Source organism: Chiloscyllium punctatum, chromosome 5 (assembly GCF_047496795.1).
Source record: "Chiloscyllium punctatum isolate Juve2018m chromosome 5, sChiPun1.3, whole genome shotgun sequence".
In the NCBI taxonomy this organism is placed as follows: Eukaryota; Metazoa; Chordata; class Chondrichthyes; order Orectolobiformes; family Hemiscylliidae; genus Chiloscyllium; species Chiloscyllium punctatum.
In genome coordinates this window covers 102,187,986-102,215,965 of record NC_092743.1, presented here as the reverse complement: position 1 = coordinate 102,215,965, position 27,980 = coordinate 102,187,986, and the positions used below count along the sequence as shown (strand labels likewise).

The 27,980-nt window shown below is 40.1% G+C and overlaps 1 long non-coding RNA gene and 1 pseudogene across 1 annotated transcript; both read right to left on the bottom strand.

Annotated features, from left to right (window-relative positions):
• Positions 1 to 213: 213 nt before the first annotated feature.
• LOC140477279 (uncharacterized) lies at positions 214 to 22,106 on the bottom strand. The gene is made up of 3 exons (XR_011960698.1): positions 21,885 to 22,106; positions 11,004 to 11,130; positions 214 to 1,977 (listed from the first exon to the last, which is right to left on the bottom strand). It is a non-coding gene; the product is annotated as an uncharacterized lncRNA (long non-coding RNA).
• A 3,572-nt stretch (positions 22,107 to 25,678) lies between these two features.
• On the bottom strand, positions 25,679 to 27,597 carry LOC140476801 (prostaglandin reductase 3-like; annotated as a pseudogene).
• Positions 27,598 to 27,980: the final 383 nt, after the last annotated feature.

The following is a 27,980-nucleotide window of genomic DNA, read 5'->3' as shown; positions in this document are numbered from 1 at the left end:
CAGAATCCTTTTAAAGGAAGTCGTGATTTGGTTGATCAAATTGATTTTGACTGGAGTTAGGTTTGTCAGTACTTAGTGTCGTGAAATCACACGCATACAGAAATCCCTCGAAAAGTAACCAAAATAAAAGCACGTTTTCTTAACATAGTTTTGGTGCTTCTTAAAAAGAAAAAAAAATCATTACAACTGAAGCCCTGAGGTTTTCGATCCAGAATATTTTATTACGATGCTTTTGAATACATCTAACGCAAGCCAGAGAGAATTGTAACCCCACCCCTTGTATCACTTTGTTTTCATCAAGAGTGAGTCTACAATTGCAGTGAAGCAACACACACAGAAGCACAACACACGCTCTTCTCCCTGAAACATTCAGGCCATGACTATTTTCCCGCCACCATCCGAGCCTGCCAAGGAGAGAGGCACGATTACAGATGTTTTGCATTTAAGGAAGTAGGTAAGTACATTATTCTTCTGCTCAGTAAACATTTTAAATAAACCAGACAAAAATATTCACAATCCACAACTGTTATATTCAGGCTCAAATACACATTTGCCTTTGATAACACTTATCATCCTGATTGGTTTGTTGTCTATTGCATCTCAAATTGCAAAGGAAAAGAAAAAAAAATCCCCTAAAAGGTTATACATTCGGTTCTTTTCCTGAGGTTGCAATTTTTTGTTGTGGCTGCAAAAATTTGTGGAAAAACGAGGATATTATAAGGCTTGTGACAGTCTGCTCTACTACCTCATGCAAATAAATGGAAACATCTTAAGTCAGCCATATAATAGTGCAGGCTGTGACTTAATTTACAACGGAGTACTCGCAAACCGTCTGAGGAATCTTCCCCGAGGTGTCATAAGACCGAATTTTCAAAGGAAGAAACTGATATTTCAGCAGAGGAAGTCCCCAAACCAACTGTATAATGAAATACATAGATCATCCAGTGGAATACACATATAATGCACTTTAGGGAAATGTATGTTGCAACATGAGGGTACACGCACATATACATTTTCAACTGTATTAATGTAGAAAGGTTACACTGCAAAATACATAATGTAACTTGATTTAAACAAATATGAAGTGGTCCAAATGGAGTCTGTACCAGTAATGCCTCCACATTCAACCGCGTTAAGGCTCTCCTACTTCATGAGCACATCTGTGATCGGGTAGCAAAATTTCAAATGACTCAGCACGTAGCTGTTGGCACCATGGCCAGTGAAATAAAAACGGAAAATACTGGTAAACACTAGGCAGGTCAAACAACTTATATGGAGAGAGAAACAGGTATCAGGTTGGTGACTTTTCTTCAATACTGGGAAAGGTTAAAGATTCAGTAGTTTCTAGGCAAATATAGATTCATGGGTAGGTTTCTTTTGGGAGGGAGACGCAATAACATTGTGACAGTGCGGATGAAAAGGAAGAGAGAAACTGAACATTGTCAAAGTGAGCATTCCTGGAAGAGAAAGGCAATAAAGTAATCTGTAAACAAAAAGAGGCATTTACAACATTTCCTGTTCTTATTTCCTTTTTGGATTTCAGGCATACACTATTTTGCTTTCAGGTTACACACAAACTTTTTTTTAAAACCTTTTTCTTAATTTGTTTTCTTAATTCTAATGGGAGAGCTTGCTACTCGCATGAAACACTCTTGGCTTGGGTATAGAATATGTTCGATGCATCAGAAAGGTCTCCTGTCTGTGCTTTGCTTTATCATTTTGTCCCAAGGGGCAGATTTTGAATTCAGATAATTCGTTCTTTTATAATGTTGATTGATGGATAAATATTGGCCAGCACACTGGGGAGAACTCCCCTGTTCTTCTTTACAGTGCTACAGGACCTCTAACATCTATCTGAGGGGACAGATGATGCTTCAGTTTATACTTTCCTCCAAGAGGTGGTTCCTTTGACAAATCCATTATGCTTAGTCGTGCTAGCCTTCAGGACATTGGCTGATCCTTTGATCTGTAGATGAACTGAGATACAGAACTTTATTACAAATGTTAATCAAAATATTAGTTACTTACAGGATGGAGTATCATAAATATTGACTGAGGTTCAACCCAAGGCTGTATATTTGATTGTTGGAAAGTGTTATATGAAGGAAGCAAATCAATGAATTTTTTTGAACCTTAAATGACTGAACTAATCAGGCGCTTTATTCTAAAAGGATTTTAAATTATATTTTTAAGATGTTACATGTTCTAGAGGAAAGTGATAGCATAAAGTAATGGGTAAAATCATTGGCTAGAGTCCAGAGGCCCAGGCTAAAACTTTGGCACAAAGTTTTGAAATCCACTACTGCAGTTGGTAGAATTTGAATTCAGTTAACTACTAATTTTTTTTTTGTTCATTCACTGGATGTGGGTGTCAGCATTTATTGACGGAGAGTGCAGTTAAGAGTCACATGTAGATCAGACCAGGTAAGGACAGAAGTTTCCTTTTCTAAAGGACTTTAATGAATCAGATCTTCTTTTTCTGATCATCAATCGTCTACATTACAGATTCTTTTATTGAATTCAAATTCCACCATCTGTCATGGCAGGATTCAAACCTAAATTTGAAACTATTGATGACTGTTGTAAAAACCTGGCTGGTTCACTAATAGCCATTAGAGAAAGATATATATCATCCTTACCTGGTCTGACCTATACGTAACCACAAACCTACAACAATTCTCTCGATTCTGGAAAGGTCCCATTAGATTGTTCAAGTAAGTAGATGGAGATAGAAAGCAAAAAAATTAAAGATGAATATATCTTAATATTTGTCGTTGAAAATATGCTGGTAACTTTTACTAAAGAGGATAAAATGGACCATTCAGAAAATCAAAATGCAATCAAACTGAATCAACATTGTTTCGTGAAAAGGAAATCATGTTTGACTAGTTTACTGAAGTTTTTGAGAAAGTGTCAAGAAGTATGAATAGAGGTGAGCATGTGGATGTGCTGTCTAAAGATTTCCAGAAAGCATTTGACAAGATGCCACAACAAAGATTTCTATGTAAAATAAGAATTCATGGTGTAGCAGCAACATAACAATAGATACAGAACAATGGTAAGCCCAGACCTGTTGGCCTGTAGAGATGTCCGCATTAACATGTAGGGGCTTGTGCCAAAATTAGGAGAGATCTCTCCCATAGAGATACTCAAAGTCATATCTTTCAATGTCGCAGACACATCACCATCCGTGAGTATGACTTTTCTGACTGGTGGGCAGAACCACCAGAAGTGATAGCTCAGTGCCATACAGTTTTTTAAAAATTCATTGACAGGATGAGGGCATCACTGGCTGGGTCAGCATTTATTGTCCAGACAGCAGTTAAGAGTCAACCACATTGCTGTGGGTCTTGGGACACATGTAGGCCAGACTAGGTAAGGATGGAAGTTTCCTTCCTTAAAGGACATTAGTTTTTCCTGACAATCAACAATGGATTCATGGTCATCATTAGACCCTTAATTATACCAACATCTGCCATTGTGGGATTTGAAACCATGTTTCCAGAACACTGGGGTCTCTGGATTAACAGTCCAGTGATAATACCACTAGGCCGTTGCCTTCCCCTTTCAATAAACTGAAAGACCTGTCTCAAGACTTAGACAGGTAACTGTTCAGTCAGTATGAAAATAGAGTCATAGAGTCACACAGCACAGAAACAGACCCTTCAGTCCAACTTGTCCATGCCAACCAGAATTCCTAAACTGAACTAGTCCCATTTGCCTGCATTTGGCCCATATATCTGTATTCATGTACTGTCCAAATTAATTTTTCACAGTGTATTTGTAATCACCTCTACCACTTCCTCTGGAGTCCTGAACATTGACTCTAGATCCCATGAAGTGTATGGTATCAGATCACACATGGACAAGGTTTTCTGATTACCACCCTCTCGTCACCCTTCCTCATTAAGCTACCAGTCACAGATGCTGCTATGACAACACTGTTAAGACCAACAACTGCACTGTCCTCATGGACTTGAAGACCTGACCTGAGTTGAGGATACCTTCCATTATGTTGTGCAGCACTACCACCACACCAAATTAAATACTTTCAAACAGATTGAGCAACTCAAAATTCAGTATTCATGAAGTGATGTGGACCATCCGGAGCAGCGGAATTGTATGCAGCACACAATCTGTAACTTCATGACCAGGCACACTCCACTCTACCATTAAGAAGTGAGGGGACCAATATTGAATCAATTAGAAGTGCAGATAGGAATGTTAGCAGCAGTACCAGCCATAGTCTGTCAAGCTGGTGCAGCTACAACACAAAAAAAAAGCACGTCAAACAGTGGAAGAAACATGCAATGGTTAAAGCTAAGTGATTCCATAACCATAGAATCAGATCTAAATTCTACAGTCCCGGTATATCCAGCCAGAATGGCGGAAAACAATTAAACAACTAACAGGAAGAGAAAGATCCACAAATCTTCAATGATGTGGAAGCCAAACATGTCATTACAAAAGACAAGGATGAAGCATTTGCTTCAGATGTCGACTGGTCAATCCATCTTGGCTTCTTCCTGAGGTCCCCAGTTTCAGAGATGCCAGTCTTCAGCCAATTCATTTTACTCAAAGAGATATACAGCATGGAAACAGACCCTTCGGTCCAACTCGTCCATTGTGCCTAGATATTCTAACCTAATCTAGACTCTATGTAATATCAAGAAATAGCTGAAGGTAGTGGTACTGCAAAGTCAATGGGCCCTGATAACATTTCAGTAATGTTGAAAACTTGTGCTCCAGAATTAGCCAGGTAACAACCAAACTGTTCCAACACAGCAACAACATTTGCATATACCCAGCCAATGGTGAAAGTATTGATTCCCTTATCTAAGAAAATATATCAGCTTGGAGGCAGTTGAGAGAAGGTTCACTCGGTTGATCCTTGATATTGAGGCATTGTCTTAAGAGGAAAGGTTGACATTTACTCATCGGAGTTTAAAACAGTGAGAGGTAACTTTACTGTGACATAAATGTTTTTAGGGGGGTTTAACATGATAGCTGCTGAAAGCTGGTTTCCCCTTGTGGGAGGACCAGACAGCATAATCCCAGAATAAGGAGTCACCCATAAAAAACACCAATGATGTGGAGCTGTCGGTGTTGGACTGGGGTTGACAATGTCAGAAAGTGACATGACACCAGGTTATAGACCTACAAGTTTATTTGAAATCACAAGCTTCCATAATGCTGCTCCTTCATCAGGTGAAGTCAAATAAATCGGTTGGACTGTAACCTGGTGTCATGTGATTTCTGACCATATAAAACAAAGATGAGGAGGAATTTATTCTCTCATTGGGGAGTGATTCTATGGAATTCTTTACCACAGAGGGCTGTTGAAGCTGGATTGTTAAGTGCATTCAAGGCTGAGTTAGACAGAAGTTTAATAAGTAATGGAATTAAGGGTTATGGGGAAAGGTGTGAAAGTGAAGTTGAGGATTATCAGATCAGACCTAATCTCACTGACTCAATGTGCCAGATGTCCTCTTCCTGTTTCCTAAATCTTTTGGTCTAATGCAGAAAACTTCTAGATATGTGCCGTTCACAACAAAAAGACAGATTCAACTTAGCAAATTAGTGTCCCATTAGTCTACTCAGTAATTTTCAGGAAAGTGATTGAAGGGTTGTCAACAGAGTAATCAAGCTGCATTTACTCAGCAATAACCTGTTTGTTGATACTCACTTTGGATTTTGCCAGGGTCATTCAGCTCCTGAACTCATTAAAGCCTTGGATCAAACATAGGCAAAAGAGGTGAACTCCAGAGGTGACATGAAAATGACTGTCTACAATCAAGGTAATAGAACATAGAACATGGAACATTACAGCAGAGTACAGGCCCTTTGGTCCTCGATGTTGAAACCAATCTGAAGCCAATCTAACAGGTGCCACAGTAGCTCAGTGGTTAGCACTGCTGCCTCACAGTGCCAGGGATCCACGTTCAATTCCAGCCTTGCGCAACTGTCTGTGTGGAGTTTGCACATTCTCCCCATGTCTGTGCGGGTTTCCTGTGGGTGCTGTGGTTTCCTACCACAGTCCAAAAGATATGCAGGTCAGGTGAATGGGCCATGCTAAATTGCCCATTGTGTCAGGTGCATTAGTCAAAGGGAAATTGGTCTGGGTGGATTGCTCTTCAGAAGGTCGATGTGGACTTGTTGGGCCAAATGGCCTGTTTCCACACTGTAGGTAATCTAATCCAATCTAACCTACACTATTCCATTATCATCCATATGTTTATCCAATGGCAACGTAAATGTCCTTAAAGTTGGCAAGTCTACTACTGTCACAGGCAGGGCATTCCACGCCCTTACTACTCTGAGTAAAGAACCTACCTCTGATATCTGCCCTATAGCTATCACCCTCATTTTAAGGCTGTGTCCACTCATGCTAGCCATCACATCCAAGGAAAAAGGCTCTCATTGTCCACCCTATCTAATCCTCCAATCATCTTGACCGGCTCTATTAAGTCACCTCTCAACCTTCATCTCTCTAATGAAACAGCCTCAAGTCCTTCAGCCTTTCCTCATAAGACCTTCCCTCCATACCAGGCAACATCCTGGTAAATCTCCTCTGCATCCTTTCCAATACTTCCACATCCTTCCTATAATGCGGCAACCAGAACTGTACACAAAACTCCCAAGTGCGGCAACACCAGAGTTTTGTACAGCTGCAACATGATCTCATGGCTCCAAAATTCAATCCCTCTACCAGAAAAGCTAATACACATATGCCTTCTTAACAATCCTATCAACCTGTGTGACAATTTTCAGGGATCCATGTACATGGACACCAAGATCTCTCTGCTCATCCACACTACCAAGAATTTTACCATTAGCCCAGTGCTCTGCATTCCAAAGTGAATCACCTCACACTTTTCCACATTAAACTCCATTTGCCACCTCTCAGCCCAGTTCTTTAGCTTATCTATGTCCCTCTGTAACCTGCAACATCCTTCGGCACTATCCACAGCTCCACCAACCTTAGTGTCATCTGCAAATTTATGAACCTACCCTTCTACGCCCTCATCTAGATCATTTATAAAAAAGACAAACAGCAGTGGCTGCAGAACAGATCCTTGCAGTACCCCACTAGTAACTGAACTCCAGGATGAACATTTCCCATCAACCATCACCTTTTGTCTTCTTTCAGCTAGCCAATTTCTGATCCAAGCCACTAAATCACCCTCAATCCCATGCTGCCATATTTTATGCAATAGCCTACCGGGGGGAACCTTATCAAAGGCTTTACTGAAATCCATATACACCACATTAACCGCTTTACCCTCATCCACTGTTTGGTCACCTTCTCAAAGAACTCAATAAGGTTTGTGAGGTATGACCTACCCTTCACAAAACTGTGTTGACTATCCCTAATCAAATTATTCCTTTCTAGATGATTAAAAATCCTATCTCTTTCCTTTCCAACACTTCACCCACAACCGAAATAAGGCTCACTGGTCCACAATTACCAGGGTTGTCTCTAGTCCCCTACTTGAACAAGGGGACAACATTTGCTATCCTCCAGTCTTCTGGCACTATTCCTCTAGACAATGATGACATAAAGATCAAGACCAAAGGTTCTGCAATGTCCTCCCTAGTTTCCCAGGGAATCTGAGGATAAATCCCATCCAGCCCAGGAGACTTATCTATTTTCACACTCTCCAGAATTGCTAACATCTCCTCCTTATGAATTTAATCCCATCTAGTCTAATTGCCTGAACCTCAGTATTCTCCTTGACAACATAGTCTTTTGCCAGTGTGAATACTGTCAAAAAATATTCATTTAGCACATCTGCTATCTCCCCGAACTCCATGCACAGCTTCCCACTACTGTCCCTGACTGGTCCAAATCTTACTCTCGTCATTCTTTTATTCCTGACATACCTATAGAAAGCTTTAGGGTTTTCCTTGATCCTGTCTACCAAAGAGTTCTCATGTCCCCTCCTGACTCTTCTTAGCTCACCTTTTAGGTCCTTCCTGGCTAACTTGTAACTCTCAAGCACCCTAACTGAGCCTTCACGTCCCATCTTTACATAAGCCTCTTTTTTCCTCTTGACAAGAGATTCAACTTCATTAGTAAACCACAGTTCCCACACTTGACAACTTCCTCCCTGCCTGACAGGTACATACTGATCAAGTATGTAGCTGTTCCTTGAACAAGCTCCACATTTCAATTGTGCCCACCCCCTGCAGTTTCCTTCCCCATCCTATGCATCCTAAATCTTGTCTAATCCCATCATAATTGCCTTTCCCCCAGCTATTACTCTTGGCCTGCGGTATATACCTATCCCTTTCCATCGCTAAAGTAAATGCAACTGAATTGTGGTCACTACCACCAAAGTGCTCACCTACCTCCAAATCTAACGCCTGGCCTGGTTCATTAACCTGTTCCAAATCCAATGTGGCCTCGCCACTTGTTGGCTTGTCTACATACTGTGTCAGGAAATCATCCTGCACACATTGGACAAAACTGACCCATCTAAAATACTCGAACTATAGCATTTCCAGTCAATACTTGGAAAATTAAAGTCCCCCATAACAACCACCTTGTTACTTTCGCTCCAATCCAGAATCATCTTTGCTATCCTTTCTTCGACATTTCTGGAAGTTTTTGGAGGCCTATAGAAAACTCCCAATAGGGTGACCTCTCCTTTCCTGTTTCTAACCTCAGCCCATACTAGCTCAGTAGATGAGTCCTCGTCAAACATCCTTTCTGCCATCGTAATACTATCCTTGACCAACAATGCCATATCTTCCCCTCTTTTGCCACCTTCCCTGTTCTTCTTGAAGCATCCAATCCCCGGAACCTGCAACAACCAATCCTGTCCCTGCTCTATCCGTGTCTCCAAAATGGCCACAACATTGTAGTCCCAAGTACCAACCCATGCTACAAGTCCACCCATCTTATTCTGGTGTTGAAGTAGACACACTTCAAACCATCTTCCTGCTTGCCAGTATACTCTTGCAACCTTGAAACCTTATTTATAACCTCATTACTCTCAACCTCCTGTAAACTGGAGCTACAATTCAGCTTCCCACGCTCCTGCTGAATTAGTTTAAACCCTCCCAAACAACATTAGCAAATCTCCCTCCACAGGATATTTGTACCGCTCTGTTTCAGGTGTAGACCATCCCATTTGTAGAGGTCCCACCTCCCTCAGAATGAGCCCCAATTATCCAGGTATCTGAATTCCTCCCTCCTGCACCAAAACTCTAGCCATGTGTTTAACTGCTCTCTCTCTCCTTATTTCTCACTTCACTAGCACATGGCATGGATAACAAACCAGAGGTAACAGTTGTTATCAACAGTTGATAACAATTGTTCTGGCTCTAAGCTTCCACCCTAGCTTCCTGAATTTCTGCCTTACATCCCCATCTCTTTTCCTACCCATGTCGTTGGTGCCTAAGTGGACCCAGCCTGGGGCTGCTCTCCCTCCCCCTTAAGGATCCTGAAAACACGATCTGAGATATAATGAACCCTGACACCTGGGAGACAACACACCAACTGTGGGTATCTCTCATTCCCACAGTACCTCCTATCTGTCACCCTAATTATGGAGTCCCCATTGATGAATGCTCTGCTCCTTTCCCCTCTTTCCTTCTGAGCAACAGGGACAGAATTTGTGCCAGAGACCTTTCCCACATGGCTTACCCCTAGTTAGTCGTCTCACCCCCCGCCCCACCCAACAGTATCTAAAACAGATCCAATCCAATATTTGACTAAGTATGACATTAAAGATCCCTCGCAAAAATTGAGTCAATATGAAGTGGTTGGGGGGAAGGAATGTCTGTATTAGTTGGCGTTGTACCTAGTACAAATGAAGATAGATTTGGCTTTTGGAGGTCAATCATCTCAGTCCTCGGAGACCAGAATGGAATTTCCTTAGCCTGGTGGTCTGGGCTTAGCCGTTTTTAGCTGCTACATCAATTACCTTCCTTTCCATTGTAAAGTCAGAGTGGGAATGTTTGTTCATGATTGCACAATGTTCAGCACATTCAGTCTTCAGGCACCATTCTTTTCTCCTCAGATAGTGAAACAGTCCATGGCCAATTGCAGGAAAGCCTGGAGCATCCAAGGAACAGGAGAATCGACGTTTTGGGCATCAGCCCTTCTTCAGGAATCCTGAATAAGGGCTGATGCCCGAAACGTCGATTCTCCTGTTCCTTGGATGCTGCCTGACCTGCTGCGCTTTTCCAGCAACACATTTTCAGCTCTGATCTCCAGCATCTGCAGTCCTCACTTTCTCCCTGCAGGAAAGCCTGGACAACTTCCATGTTTGGGCTGATAGGTGGCACGTAACACTCATGCAGGACAAATTCCAGACAAAGGTCATCTCCAACAAGAGATTCTGTTAACTACATTAAATAGAGCTATAAAGTCATAGATGTGTACAGCACGGAAACAGATCCTTTGGTCCAACTCGTCCATGCCGACCAGATATCCTAATTTAATCCAGTCCCATTTGCAGCACTTGTCCCATGTTCCTTTACATCCCTCCTGTTGTAATTGTCCCAACATCCACCACTTCCTCTGGCAGCTCATTCCATACACACACCACCTCTATGTGAAAAATTTGCTCCTTAAGTCCCTTTTAAATCTTTCCCCGCTCACCCTAAATCTGTGCTCTCTAATTCTGGACTTCCCCACCCCAGGGAAAATCCATGCCTCTCATGATTTTATAAACCTCTATAAGGGTACCCCTTAGCCTCTGAAACAGTCCCAGCCTATTCAGCCTCACCCTGTAACTCAAACCTTCCAACACAGGCAACATCCAATATGTGATGGAGATTTGTGGAATCAATCTTCCATATCCACTCCTCATGTAAACCGTATTGAATCAAGCTAAATATATTGCAAATTGTCTCTCATGTGTTCCATATGTCTAGTTATTTGCTACCGATTTCATTTTTGTGTGTTTCTTCACTTGTGTATATTATTACTTGTCAATAAATTCTGGCCTCAGTCTCAACTTTGCACATTATTCTCATCTTATGGTACTCACCACTTTGTGGAATAGGCAGGAAAATCCTTTGGCATCGAATGTGACCTCCAATTTGATGTTCAAGAAGTTAAATTTAGTCTCATGACAAGCTAATCCTTCCTCTACACAGGTTCACTGGAAACGTACTCTGTTTGTAGAAAGAGAAAGAGCTTGTATTTAGGTGCCACCTTTCACAACCTCAGGTTAGACATGCCTAGAAACCAGTGATGGAATTTTGGAAGCAGGAGCTCAAGCAATGTAGTCTTCAGGTGTAGTATATGTTAATCTAATATTTTGCTGCTACCGCATCATATGTGTGTGTGTGTGTGTGTGTGTGTGTGTGTGTGTGTGTGTGTGTGTGGAGACAGCAGATCTCTGTGGGGAAAGTAATTCTGCTCATGGAAACTGCGCTTTAGTGAACACAAAAGGTTTTGGAGGAAGGCCAAGCCAAAACAGAGATAAAAACAGAAAATGCCGAAAACACTCAGCAGGTCATGAGCATCTGTGCTGTGCAAGAGAAACAGTGAACATTACAGGTCAATGACCTTTCATTGAAATTGTTTTGTAATCCAGTAAAGATACTGCCCTGTGCTTCCTTGGAGTCCAAGCACGTTGTTGTGGTAACTTAACAGAACAAAAAAAAAACTTGTGTTTTTATAGCCTTTAAGATAAACAAATGTGCAAAGCATAACACAAGAATGTTATCAAGCAACAGTTGACACTGAGTCATATTGGGTGATATTAGAACAAAAGGTATTCAATAAAGCTAGGCTTTGTGAAATGTCTTGAGGGTGAAGGTTAGGTGGAAAAGTGGAGAGATTTAGAGAAGGAGTTCCAGACCAAATTGCCCTCCCAGCTGAAGCCACAGATGGTAGTGTTAGGGTAATAGAAATTGGGGTTGCCCAAGAGACCAAAATTTGAAGAAAAGCAGAGATTTTGGAAATTGTAAAGCTAGTGAGGGAGGTAGATTTGTAAAACCCAAGTATATAAAGGCACTAAAAACAAAGAGACAGTATTTTCCATTATGCAAATTGTACAGTGAATTTGTCATCTAGATAAAACAATGCAAGAAGGAAGCAAACCAGAATATTAACAAGGAATATCAACTTCTATACAGGGTTACTCAAGCTGCAAATAAAAAAAAACAATGTCTTTGCGTGCTGACAACCCATAACAGTATGTTCTAAATAGGAAATAATGGTGTCTCAAATTGGGAATCACACTTCAGATCAAACCACAAAGCACTCATGACAGAACTGCCAAGCCACGTTCTCTTGCTGGAAGAATGACTTTGGAAGCATGCTACCTTTCAGCTTCAGTACTCAATAGAAATGTTACATTTTCCAGAGCAATTTAGTAAAAGCATTGATTGTTTTAAACACCAATTTTTCATCACAATTTTATGAAGGATCTAAAAAGGATTTCCAGCTACAGAGACGAATGCACTATTAATATAATTGACAGTAATAGTGTATATTGCCCACATATTTAAACAAATGGTTTTCAATATATAATCATTGACTGAATCACGCATGATGGGAAGTCAAAAAACTGAAAATCCACAATATTTTATAACAAAGTTCTTTATTTTTAAATTATCATCAAAAATGCTAGGAAACAAACATCAAGTAATGGGGCTGTCCACAATAGACAAGTTTTTAAGAAGTGATTTCCAATGCTATCCTGAAAATTATAAAATGGGTTCTACCTTTTGCATGCTAATTTGAACCCAATTCTCAATGTGGAGAAACCAATTATTTCTAGTTAGAATTCAAGTGTCGGATTGTAAATGTTTTTATTTTGAAGTCCAAACTCTTATGCAGTCTTAGAATATTCCTCTTTCTCTTCTCTTTGAATTTTAGAAGTCCTTACTCAGTGCAATATTTCAGCATCACTAATCTCATTGTATTGTGTACAGGTTCTGTCACTATGGAGCATGTGTTTCACAGTATAATACATATTTTTTGTTACAATTTGCATGGCTCAATATGTGATGTGGACATTACATCGATTCAATGAACAAGTTTTTTGGTTTGCCAGAATATTACTGATCTTCCAGTGTAAAAAGTTGTCCATGACTGAATGTGACAAACTGGGACATTCCAAAGTTTGAACAAAATGCTGAGGAATGCACTAAAGCTTGAGGCAGCCACTGCAGCAATGGAATGGGGAATGGCCACCTCTAAGACCTTTCTTCCATAGCACACTGAAGGCTGGAAATGTGTAACATAGAATGCAAATTCTAAATATCAACAGTATTGTAATTGTATTGCAGTACCTCAGAGTGAAACAATGCTGTATGGAGAAATGATTGAATTTTATTGCATCTGCTGTAAATTTCAATTTGGAATGTTTTGCCATATATTTTTAAGAATTTTGTGAATAAAGTATATTTCTGAAAAAACGTGATGTGCTCATTTGAGTACGCAATGTAGAGAATTTCATTTCATAATGTGCAACTGTGACTAAGGATATAAAAGTACCCATTGAATTGCTTGTGTGTCTGTCTCCTTAACAGTTACTTTGAAAGTTAAACAGTCAAAAATCCAAACCATTCTGAGACAGAAAATATTTTCAACGGGCAGATAATGGGTGGAGATGTCTTTCAATTTTTGTCAAGAGTTGCAATTATGATACAAAAATAGGTGGAAAAGCAAGTGGTGAGGATGACATGGAATCTACAGAGGGATATAGACAGGTTAAGTGAGTGGGCAAAAAACTTGGTAGATGGATTATAATGTGGAAAAATGTGAGGTTATGCACTTTTGACATGAAGAATGGAAGAGTTGAATATTATTTAAATGATAAAACACAGCAAAAAGCTGAAGCGCAGAGGGATTTGGGAGTGCTTGTGCATCTATTATAAGAAGTTTGCATACAAAGTTCCGTATATAAGGAAAGCAAGTAGACTGTTGGACATTATTTCAAAGTGATGGAGGATAAAAATAAGAATGTTTTGCTAAAACTACACCTGTAATACTGTGAACAGTTTTGATTTCCATAATTAATGGAAAGCTATATTGGCGCTGGAGGCAGTTGAGAGAAGGTTCATTCGACTGAGAGAGTGTGCAAAGACTTTCTTATGAAGAGAGGTTGAGTAGGTTAGGTTTGTACTCATTGGAGATGAGAAGAATGAAAGCCTTATTGAAACATGTACGTTTATTAAGGAGCTTGACAGGGGAGGTGCAGAGAGGTTGTTTCCCTTTGTGGGAGAGGCTAGGATCAAAGGGTATAATCTCAGAATAAGAGGTTGCCCATTTAAGGCAGAGATCAGGAGGAATTGTTTTCTCTCAGAAGATAGTAAATCTGTGGCATTCTTTACCATAGAGGCTATCGAGGCTGGGCCATAAAGTGTATTCAAGGCTGAGACAGAAAGATTTTTAATTATGAAGGGAATCAGGGATTATGGGGATAGAGTAGGATAATGGAGATGAGGCTGATCAGATCAGCCATAGCTCATTGACTGACATGGCAGAATATGCTGAATGGCCTACCACTGTTTCTAAATCTTACGGTTTTACAATCTTAAGGTAATTCCTGATATCCTGACTGCACATAGTCACCTAGGAGAAAGTGAGGACTGCAGATGCTGGAGATCAGAGTCGAAGAGTCTGGTGCTGGAAAAGCACAGCAGGTCAGGCAGCATCTGAGGAGCAGGAGAATTGATGTTTCATGCATAAGCCCTTCCTCAGGAATGAGGGAGTCGTCCAAGGAGGTTGAGAGATAAATGGGAGGGGGTGGGGATGGTTGGGAGGGGTGGGGGGGGGGGGGAGCGGTGAAGATAGCTGAATGTGTACCAACCAAACCACCCTTCACTCCCGGCACCTTTCCCTGCCACCGCATGAAGTGCAAAACCTGTGCCCACACCACTCCCTTCACCTTCATCTAAGACCCCAAAGGATCCTTCTGCATCCGACAGAGATTTACCCTGTACTTCCACACACGTCATCTACTGTGTCCATTGCTCTTGATGTGGTCGCCTCTACATTGGGGAGACATGACACCAACTTGCAGAACTTTTCAGAGAACATCTCTGGGACACACGCAATAAACAACCCACCACCCTGTGGCCGATCACTTCAACTCCCTTCACACTCTGTCAAGGGCATGCAAGTCCTGGACCTCCTCCACTGCCAAAATCTAGCCACCCAACACCTGGAGGAAGAACACTTCATCTTCTGCCTTGGGACCCTCCAACCACATGTGATCAATGTGGATTTCACCAATTTCCTCATTTGCCAGGCCCCCACCTTATCCCAGATCCAATCCTTCAACTCAGTATCACCCTCTTGAAATGTCCTACCTGTCCATCTTCCTTCCCACCTATGTACTCCACCCTCCTCTCCAACCTATCACCTTCACCCCTATCTTCATTACCGGCCCCACCACCTCCCGTTTATCTCTTAGGCTTCTTGGGCCACCCCCTCTTTCCTGATGAAGAGCTTATGCTCGAAACGTTGACTCTCCTGCTCATCAGATGCTGTCTGACTGGCTGTGCTTTTCCAGTAACACACTCTTCAATTCTGAAGATAGTCACCATCTTGGAAATTTATCAAATGTGCATGTGATGGAATTGGAAACCTTAGATGTCATTAAGAATTTACAGCAATTAGAATGTTGTACAATTTTACATTTATTTTCCTGGAAACAATTTGCATTTATCAATGAAATTGGTAGAGAGCATAATCCATTTTTTTCTATCTTGGTGAAACAGGAGTCAGGACAGTATATAACTCTCATGGAGATGACGTCATCTTGCAGATGTATTTCAGCACCATTTCTGTCAGCCTGTCCCATGTCTTTAAATCAATAGGCAGCACTCCTGCTTCTAAGTCATAAAGTAGTGGTTCAAGATCTACTCCAGGGCTTGAGTGCAAATTTTACGCTGTTGCTCCCAGTGGAGTGTTGGAGGAGTGCTGTGGTGTCAGAGGTGTCATGTGTTGGATAAAGGTATTAAACTGACAATTTGGCTTCTCAGGTAGACTTAAAAGTTCCTACGGCAGTATTTTAAAGAAGAACAAGTTATTCTTCCCCATTGTCCTGGTAATATTTATGTCTCAACCAACATGACTAATGAAGATTATCAAACACATGATAATATTGTTGTACTTTGCTGTGCATAAATTAGCTGCCAGATTAATGAGGTTACAGTAGTGTCTACATTTTAAAAAGTATTTCATTGGCTGTAGACCACTTTAGGCTGTCCTAAAGTTGAGAAAGGAGCTATATGAGTGCAAATCATTCCTTTTTGAGCACCTTTCCATGAAGAAGAATGGTGTCCCATTATGAGATGGGATTTGACTTATAATATTTATCTGCCCTTCCATCACACTGCACTGGATAAGTCCAGATATGAATTGTCATTTACCAAATAACCTGTAATTATTCCTTAGGAGGACTGGTAAGGTTCAAATTTTGCTGTGCGGACACAAATTATAAAGTCAGTCTTCCAGATGAAAACATGTTATCTGTTTGGTGTCCTGGAATGCATTTGATTGTAGTTTATAAGGAGTGTATTTTTGGCCATATGACAAACAGGCTTCTCATTGACATTTAAGACCTTCTATTATTATTAGTTATTGTATTTCCTGGTGTTTGTAATTATGTAAGGAGTATGGAGAGTTGAATCTGCTCAGCAATGAATCATAGAAGATTGGCTAATTTATAGAGAAAGGATTTTCAGTCAAAAACTCATAAGCAACAGTTTGAAATGAGGAGAAAGTTTGCTTAAAGGCAAAGAAAGCACATCACAGTATATAGTTCTCTGAACTACCAGAGGAAGTGGTAGATGCAGGTACAGTTACAACATTTAAAACACATTTGGATAAGTACATGAATAGGAAAGGTTTGGAAGGATATGGACCAAACACAAGTGGGACTAGTTTAGTTTGAGAACATTGTTGGTGTACACTAATCAGACCGAAGGGACTGTTTCCATGCTGTATGACTCTGTGACTCTATGGCAAAAAAAAAGTTAAAATATTTAGTATGGAATAAGTGTATTAGTGTAGATGTGATAATTATGGACTCCAGCAAATTATAAATAAACTGAAAACAAGAAAATGTATAACATCGATTCAGAATGAATATGAGGAAGACCAAATCAGCAATGAAAAGCAGAGATCCACACGCAGAAGTGAATATTTAAGTAAATGGACAAGATCTAGAACAACTGAAAAAATTTATATGTCTTGGATAGATTGTCACAGATGATAAAAGATGTGACTTGTAATCTGAAGGAGAATTAAAATAGCCAAGAACAGCTTTGTCAGAATGAAGGATGCATTAGCATCAAAGATACTGAGCCTGTATCTTTGGAAATGAATGCTGAGGTGTTACATTTTGTCATCAATGTTATACACTTTGCAGACATTAGAATAAGTAGAGATTACTGATAAACAAAATGCATTCAAGATATGGATAAATAGGAAGATGTTCTACATTCATACACAGACAGAAAGACTAGCAAAGAAGTACTGGAAAAGAGGAATTTAGTGCAAACGTCAAAAGGAGATAGTACAATCTTTTGCTCACATCAATAGAGCAGACATAGACAGAGTAATTAATGGGACAGATAATTCAATGGCAAACAGGTGAAGGAAGCAGAGGAGAAAATGGATCACTTGTATAACGGACTGGATGTAGATGACTGATATGGAATATATAAAGGCAGCACAGGATAGACAGTGATGGAGACCAATGACAGTCAAGACTTTGGGAAGAAGGTAGCAAAAGCAAATCCACAATCTATAATTATTATGTAGCTTCAATAGAGTTCTGAGCTTTCCCATAACACCTTTTCTCTTGATTGCTGATTCAAATGTGATTTCTCATTTTATAGAATTCCTGTCTTAAAGTCAGTACTTAGAATCATAGGATCCACACAGTGTGGAAGCAGACCATTTAGCCTATTGAGTCCACATCAACCCTCTTAAGAGCATCCATCTCCCAACCCCTGTAACCCTGCATTTTCCATGGCAAATCCACCTAGCTTGCACATCCCTAGACACAATGGGCAATTTAGCAGGGCCAATTCACCTAATCTGCACATTTTAGAACTATGGAAGAAAATCCAGACAGATACAAGGAGAATGTGCAAACTCCACAGACAGTCTGAGGATGAAATTCAACCAGGCGCTTTGAGGCAGCAGTGCTAACCACTGAGTCACTGACCTGCATCCAACTCAAATGGCACTCAAGTCTGGTACTGATGGAATCTTTTGAATGAATAAGAAAGCTGAAGCATTCCTTCTCAGCTGCACTTTCAGATGGATGTAGAATTGCATGGCACTATTACGAAGAAGAGCAAGAGAATTATCTCTGTGCCCTGAGTAACATTTTTTGTTGAAGTGACAGAAGCACCTTGTTGCATCATATTGCTAGTTGTGGGAGCCTTCGGTGTGCAAATGGGCTGTAATGATGCCTACATTCAAAAGTATATTTTTGGCTGTAAAGCATGTTTAGGCTGTCCTGAGATCTTGAAAGATGCTATATATTTTTCTTCTTTCTCTGTTGTACATCCCTTAGAAAGTGTTGTGTATTAATACAATTCTCATCAGTAAATTCTTAATTATATAATGTAATGCTAATATTTAAAATTTGATTTTTGCTCAATTCCCTGTGAGAGAGGAATTAACTAAATAATACAAATTGCTTGCGATTTACTATTTAATCATTCTTTAACAAAATAAATAAAATTACATCTAAATACAAATAGATATGGTCTAGGAGACAAATGTTGAATTCAATTAGTAAGGGTATCACTGAAAACCTGGAGCACCTGCAACATATAGTAGTTACGTAAATTCGGAAACAGTGGAGCAGAAGCAGTAAAGGACATTTCACATTTACACTGCCTGCTCCTTTTAGCATTAGAAATGAAAACATATTAAGAGAAAGCATTTTAGTTTTGGGCAAGCATATTAAACAGATTATATTGAAATAACAGTCCATTATACCATAAGTTTCATCCTACTTTATGCTGAAGTTTTGGCGGATAAATTTTGAGTGCAGTATTTTGCTGGTTTGTTGATGCCATTCACACCATCACCCCAATTTACAATTACACCTATCGTTTCATATATCAAAATGAACTTTTCGATTCTGGTATTATCCTGCGTTAGTTACACTGCTCACATAAAGGATGTTCCCTTCTGAGCATTCTAACTATATCACTGTTCCTTCACTCTTTCTGGCTCAAAAACCTAGAAGTCCCTTCCTAACAGCACTGTAGATGTTTCTACACCACGTGGATCACAGCAGCTCAAGAAATCAGCTTACCATCACTTTCTGAAAGGCAATGATAGATGGGCAAGAAATGCTGATCTTGACAGCATCACCGACCTCCCATGAAATAATAAATTTGAAAAGGGGATATTACATTTGTATAGCTCCTTCCCTGAGTTCAGTGATTTACAGTCAATAAATTACCATTTTGCAGTCTAATCACTGTCAACATTTGTGCACAATAATCTGCCAGAAAGAACAACATAATCTTTTTCAGTGATGCTGGCCGAGGAATATCACATCAAGTTAAGCAGATTTATGCATGCTCTCTGCTCTCACAATTTTTTTTGGCTACTTGGAGATTGTACACCAGCCTAGCCCTTCCCTGAGCCACACCTTCGGTTTGTGGCAGTGTTAATATCACCATTTCACCTATTACAGTTGAGCTTTCTAATTGTTGCCAAAACTAACTGCTGACATGCAGAGTTAATATTTCAGGTTGATGACCCTTTATTAGAACTGGACAACATTACAAGCATATCCTTCTTGCCTTGCACATCATCCCTTTTTGTCAAATAATTACTCTTGCCCTCTGCTCTAACATCGAACCTTTTGTTCTTTCAACCTATGGACTTTTCCCTGGCTCAGTATTTACTTAAAATATCCAACATCTTCCAGTTTGGCTTGTAAAGTACTTCTTAAAAATTTAAGCACTGTTATTGTGTAGAAATATGGCAACCAGAAGCACACAGCAAGATCCTATGGACAGCAATGACCAGATAATCTATTTTTGTGAAATTCATTGTGGGACAATTTTTGGCCTGGACAGTGGGAAAACATACCCATTATTTTTCAAAATAGTGCCACAGGATCTCTCACATCCATGCAAGAGGACAGGCAGGCTTCAATTTAAAGTTTAACATGAAAGACCATGTCCAACAATGCCTCATTCCCTTAGTGTTGCACTGAAGTATCAGCATCCATTTTTTGTGCTAAAGTGCTGGAGTAGGCCTTGAATCTAGAACTTTCTGACACAGGGGTGAGAATTTTACTAACCAAGCCACTGCAAAAAAGTACACTACATCATTAACAATTTCTTTGTTTTATTGTTAGGGCACCTAAAAAAATGAACAGAACCTTTATTCAAAACATGTTTTAGCTAGGTACTATTTGTTTTTCTTTCTATGATGCTGAACAAAGTGACCTCCCATTTACATATTTGTCACAGAATTTTGGTTTCAGACTTTTACATTACAAAAGCAAGTGCATCATGGTCCCTCAATGTCTTTTGTACCAATTTTTTCTGACACTGAGGAATTAAAATAAAAATCTGAAAATACAATTTAGTATTTCTCAGGTGTTGGGATGTAACTTTTTAAATGCAAATAACATGGGAGTCAAGAAATGTTATAACTTTGTCACTCTACCTAACAACCGAGTTGGGGAAGGTGGGGGGGAGGGGGGGTGGGGTGCGTTAATCAAGTTCAAGGAGGAGTTAAAATCATCAAGTGCTTACCTCATAAATTGGGCTGAAAGCAAATATAATGCTCTTAATATTAACATTTACTGAGTTTTATTAACTTTTATGCTGTCAAATGAACAGCTAAATAAGAATCAACTAGGAGAAGGTGAGGACTGCAGATGCTGGAGATCAGAGTCGAGAGTGTGGTGCTGGAAAAGCACAGCAAGTCAGGCAGTATCTGAGGAGCAGGAGAATCAACTTAAACGTTGATTCTCCTGCTCCTCGGATGCTGCCTGACTTGCTGTGCTTTTCCAGCACCACACTCTCGACTCTAAATAAGAATCAACTAAGGTTGCAACATTTCAAACCAGACAAAAAGAGAAAGATGGAACTTGGATTTACACAGCACCTTTCGGAACCTCAAGATGTCTCAAAGCACTTTACTGCCAGTGAAGTGATCTGGCATTAGGAAAGGGCAGGGTGCTGCACCACACCATATCCTTGCAGCTGAAGACCATTCCCTCCTCTCAGAGTGATGGGCCTCAGGTGGGTAAAGTACTGGCATCAGCCACCACCTAACCAGGAAAAGCACTGGTCTCTGATTGGTGGGACGTCAGCACATCAGATCTTTAATCCTGGGGAAGGCCCACTGTTCAGTTAGGTGTCCAATTGATCCTGCCTAGCATTCACTGTTGCTTCCATAAATCCAGCTCATTATGTTTTAATTTCCCATGACTTTTCTCCTGGAGAATCCTGGAGCATTGGCAATTGGATCTTATTTGTCTTTATATTGTATTTGGTTAAAATTTTATGTTTGCAAAGTAGAATCAGAATAGTTAGAGCACAGAAGCACACAGTCCCTTATGTCTCTGCCAGATGTCTGTAGGGGCAACTCACTATTTCCATTCTTCCATCTTTTTCCCAGAGCTCTGCAAATCTTTTTCCTTTATAAAATTCTGTTTTGAAGGCCTCAAATGTACCTACCGCCACCACATTTCAGACACTACCTCGAAGATCCTAACTACTTGCATTTAAAAAAAAGTTTTCTTCATGTCTCAATTGTTTATTTTGTCAACAGTTTCTCCCTATCTCATCTTTCCAGTACTCTGATGATTTTGAATATCTCTATCAAATCTCCTCTCAACCTTCTGCAGGAAGAACAGTCTGAACATATTAAAACAGCCATCCCCTATGGACAAGCCCGACCCGCACACCTGATCTGTTCAGATGAGGAGGAACGTGATGGGCATCTGGAAGTGCTCAGGATGCCCTCATAAGAGTGGGGAATGATGCTCAACTCATCGACTGCCAGTTCTGGCGTGCCACAGCAAGGAACCGTAATGACCTCCTCAGGAGGCAGACGCACGCTGCAACCGATAGGGTACCCTTTGTTGTCCAGTACTTCCCTGGAGCCGAAAAACTATGCCATGTTCTTTACGGCCTGAAACACATTATCAATGAGGATAAGCACCTTGCCAAGACCTTCCCCACACCTCCACTGCTCGCGTTTAAACAACCACCAAACCTCAAACAGATCATTGTTCATAGCAAACTGTCTGGCTTTCAGGACAACTCCATACAACCCTTTCATAGTAGGTGCTGCAAGACACGTCAGATTGTAGACATGGATACCACCATTATGTGTGGGGACACCTCCCACCATGTACATGGCAGGTCCTCATGTAACTCAGCCAACGTTGTCTATTTCACACACTGCAGGCAAGGATGCCTAACGCATGGTACGTTAGTGAAACCAAGCAGAGGCTATGGCAACAGATGAATGAGCACTGCACGACAATTAACAGACTGAAGTGTTGGAGAACACTTCAGCGATCCAGGACATTCGGCCTCGGACCTTCAGGTGACCATCGTCCAAGGCAGATTTCGGGATAGGAGCAGCGAGAAGTGGCCGAGCAGAGGCTGATCGTTCGGTACCCTTAGGGAGGGCCTCAACCGGGACCTTGTGTTCATGTCACACTACAGGTGACCACCATTGCACTATTTACACATACACACACACTCCTATACACACACATATACACACACATAGACACTCTCACACATTCCTACAGGCACACACCTTCCCACACTCACACATGCACCCTCTCACAGACTTAGACCCCTTTTCACTCACACACACATATACATTCTCTCTCATAGACACTCACAAATAACTCCCCGCCCATACACACAAACCCACATGCACACATACACGTATACATTTGTGGGGTGAACTTGTACTTGCAGAGTTGCATTGTACTTTGCTCAAAAACTGCACGAATCCATGTAAGATTCTGTTAATTCATTTTTTAGATTTGAATCAATCTAAACATTATGGCACAGACAGTAGCACACAGGGGGCTAACACCTTCAACACGTTATCTGGGCTGACACCAATTGTTACAGTTAACCTGAGAATGTAACTTTTAAAAAAAGTTTTGTGATTTACATATGAAAGAAGTGAAACTAACACGGTCATTCTAACAGATGAGAGACTTAACAAACAAGGTATTTTTAAATGTATAATTTCAGTTATATCAGATTATAAACTTTTGCTATAAATTCTGTGTCTTACAATTGTGTACTCCATAACCACCCGATTAAGGAGCAGTGCTCTGAAAGCTAGTGCTTCCAATTAAACCTGTTGGATTGTAACCTGGTGTTTTGTGACTTTTAAAAATGTTTAATGATTTAGAGTCATAGAGTGTTACAGCATAGAAACAGACCCTTCAGTCCAACTAGTTCACACCGACCATGTTCCCAGACTAAACTATTCCACACGCCTGCATTTGGCCCATAACCTTCCAAAAATCACCTGTTCATTGTATTTATCCAAATATCTTTTAAACATTGAAACTGTACCTGCATCCATCACTTTCCCTGGCAGTTCATTCCACATTCTAACCACAGTTTGTGGAAAAACATTGCCCCCATGTCCTTTTTAAATCTTTCCCCTCTCACCTTAAAAATATGCCCTCTAGTTTTGAACTTCCCTACCCCTGGGAAAAGACTTTTGCTATTCACCTTGTCCATGCCCCTCATGATTTTATAAACCTCTATAAGTTCACCCGTCTACCTCCTACACGCCAGTGAAAGAAGTCCTGGTCATTTTTATAACTCAAACCCTCCATTCTTGGCAATATCATGGTGAATCTTTTCTAAACCATCTCAATTATTAAATTGTACATATGCCCCCATTCTTCCCGCCAAAATAAATTACTTCACACTTCTCTACATTACATTCCATTTGCCTCTTGTCCATCTCTTCCACCAGCTAATCTATATCCTTTTGAACCTTAACACGATCTTTCTTCAAGTTCACAATACTTTGGAGGTTTGTGTTAGCTTCAAATTCTGAAATTTTGTCCACTACACACATATAATGCATATCAAAGAAAATCAAGATTTGGAGATGCCGGTGTTGGACTGGGTTATACAAAGTTAAAAATCACACAACACCAAGTTATAGTCCAACAGGTTTAATTGGAAACACACTAGCTTTCGGAGCATCGCTCCTTCATCAGGTGATAGTGGTACTAAGGTACTAAGATTGATTCCTGGAGGAACCCTACTTAAAACTTTTGTTTCCTGTCAGTTGGCCAATTTTTTTCTTCAGATACTGCCCTGTGAGGGTGTAAAATGACATTAAAATATATTGTTGTAACAGAAAAATTGTAATTGTATCATTTCCAGCGATGCAACTGCATATGAATATTTTATTGGCTGCCTCCCTCTCCAGGTGTAACTACAATAATGTCCTTTTAAAATCTATTGAATTTTATGTTTTGATTTAGAAAGGTTTAAGGTGTAGCTACCCTCTCCAGGTGGAAAGATAATACCCTTTTAAGTAAAATCTATTGCATTTTACATTTTGATTTAGACAGGATTAAGGCGTAGCACTAAATTTAACTCAGAGATACATACTTTGTTGCGACAATGTATTCTGCATTCTGAAAGCCTATGATGGACTTTTAGTAACGAGGTTGTATCAGACTCCACACAGAATAACATCGAGGCATAACATCCAGTTTCCATGTTGCACATATCTGCTTTATATATCGGGCCCAAACACTAACCCTCCTTTATAATAAGAGTACAAAGAGCATCACATCACACTGCTCCTCTTCTCTATAACTCATTGGTGTCATGCTGGGTGCTGGCAGTAGCCTGTTGTGCTATTTGTCTTTAGCGCAGTTGTGACACTACAGCACAGTCCATAATTTGGCAGCTATTTACCGTGACATTCCCTTTCAATGCAGCCATAACACTCACTAGAACCATTATTTGGTACAATTTACCATATAAATTGCGTTGTCGCGCATCAAAGTTAGCAGCTAGCTACACGCCAGCTCCGTGAAAGAAATATGTCTACCAGTTTTATTTAGACTCTATTCTGTAAGCAGAGTTTTAAAATTGACTGAACTAATAGGAATTAATTGATAATTTAAAATGTTGCTGGTTTATCCTTTTGGTATTGGATATTTCATCCACTGTTTATTGGGTTTCTGTCCAAATAATGTAGCATAGCATAGATTTTATTTTAAAATAAAATCAAAGAATTTACATTTTTTCTGGTAACTTATATTAGACAATATTTCACCTACATGTGAAAAGAGCCAGATGTACTGTATCTGTGGATATTTTTCCTGCAGACGTGCATGAAATCAGTAAAAATGAAGCTAATTTAAAAGCACAACAGAGATTCACACACACAAAGCTTCTCCTTTTTGTCAAATCTCGTCATGATGTACTTCACTCTTTTATTCATATTATGCCAACATAAATCCACTTTACCAAAACTGCATGAACACTTTCAATGCAATAACGTGGCTGATTTATCTTCCCACTATATCAGCAGAACTCAGGTTCAGATTGAGCTATTGCTGTGCATTATCAAATCTCAGAAAAGGCCCTCTGTTGTACTTTCTGCAGGAGGTTTCATTAATTTTTGCTCTTCAATTTTTTTTACAAGCAGGCATGATTGAAATAATGGATGGATAGTTGATAAATGTGTTTAAAGAAGCATTGGAAGTGTTATATGAAAAAGAGTGTATAATTTGTGAAGAGGCAGACATCTACCATTTGCTGGCAAAACATCTTGGTCCTGCAATGCATCATTCCCGAACTGTGAAAGGCCCTTTATGCTAATTATGCCACTATTTTTGGAATGCACTCCTCATGCATTAACATTTCATTATAGCTTTGCATTCACTGACTGAGATAGCTCAGTCACAATCTTTCCAATGTTCTAAAGGTAGTCAGCAGCTCTGTAAATGGATTCCAAGCCTAAAAATGTACCCTTTGGAGTCTGATCTCCAGATCCATCTGAGGGACCAGTTCATCTTTCTCATAAAAGCTCAACAAGAACCTCAAATAAGCTTGATGATGTGAGGAATGATGGGCTGGAGAGAACCCACAGTCATCATCTGATCTCAGGAGTGGCTGTTTGCCTCCACTTGGACTTGCCAATTTAAGGGAGCTCTGATTAGACAAAACTAATCCAATGATGAGAAGTCCCTTGACTGCCAGTTGGTTCATAGTCAGTTTGAAGATGTCCCACTGATTCATAAACCTTGTCCATCCCTTTTGGTGCTCCCTTCAAAGCACAGCATTTGTGTTCCCAGATTTGTAAATAATGGGCAATCACAGCCAATTGATTTCAGGAAGTGAACTTTCTCCTCCAAGCAGCAGGTGCCAACTACATGGCACCCAGTTGCCTTGGCTTGCTGGACAGCCAACTAGTCACTTGGCTGCCATCACCAAAACCTTCTCCAGCCCTGAGAGAACTCTCATACTCCCAGAGACTATTGCAGATTGTAGCACCATGGTTGAGCAGTGTAAGGAACAGGGGCTTGACAGATTACACCAGGATTGCTTTCTTATTTGGCGCAAACGTATTCAGAAAAAGAACTTCATTTTCTGTACAGGTCACAAATTGACCAACACCACACTGGAACTTGAATCCAGAATGATTACTTCCAAAATCCCTTCAAAGCCAATGTTAAACAGAGGTTAAGATGAGTATTGTATTAGCCAGTACTAAAACTGATGTCCAGTGTAGTGCTGCTTACATATCTGGACCAAAATGAAAGGCAAAACTATTAGTTGTTTTTGACTTTAATACCATAAGTTCTCTCAATGCCATACAATTTTGCCCATACAAAAATAATTACCAATATATTTTGAACAAAAACTATACACATATGTATACATGATATTATATTGTGGTTTGCATGAGAACATATCGTGGCTTGATTTTGATTTGATACAATTTATTATTGTCGCATAAACCTAAGTACAGTGAAACATTTTGTTTTGCTGTAGTACAGCAGACCATAACATACAAAAACACTAAGATCATAGGGTGATTGAACATAGGGTGGTTGGGCCACATAATGTACATGCTGGGCAGAAGACTCCCAAAACAAATTCTCTGCTCTGAGCTTTGCCAGGGCGAGAGGTTACCAGGAGGACAGAGAAAACATTTCAATGGCTTTCTCAAAGTGTCTATGAAAAAATGCAAGATTCTCACTGACTTACTGGAATCTTGACCAAACTGCAGAAGAACTATCCACAAAGATGCCAACTATTTTGAACATCTCTGACAAATGAAGACTAGTGAAGACTAAGTTCAAACAGCAGAGATAGTGTATTAAAATCCAGGTAACACACTCACCCAACTCATTGAACATGAAATGCCCCACTGTGACTTGGTGTGTGGAGCCAGCATGGGATTTCCAGGACACACAACTCCAGAGTGGAAGAAAGTAATCCTTGATACTGAGGGACTGCCAAAGAAGAAATAAAAGATGATGCTACATTAGATTACATGCAAAGCAAAACTCCAGTTCAATACTTCACCATTGGCAGCCATGCCTTCAGCTGCCAAAGCTCTGGAATTCTCTCCTGAAGCGTCTCCACCTCCATTTTAAGTTCTCCATAATACATATCACTGTGATCAAAACTTTGGTCACCTCTCCTAATAGGTCCGTCAGTTGTTCAGTGTCAAATAATGTACTGTGAAGTACTCTCAGGCATTTTGATATATAATTGTTTGTTGTTGTAGCACACATGACACTGAATTCCTGCAAAATAAAATGGAATATTAGGCAGTAATGTCACAATAGATTGCTATCACTTCCTAATATTGCCTTTCCAGGATCAGTGTTTATTTTCTTAAACAACAACAACTTGCATTTATGTAGCACATTCTACATGTCTCAAGACACTTCGTGATGGAGTTCTCAAATATGTTTGGGGCTGATGTATATTAATGATCTAGATCTTAGTGTGCAGGGGGAAATTTAAAA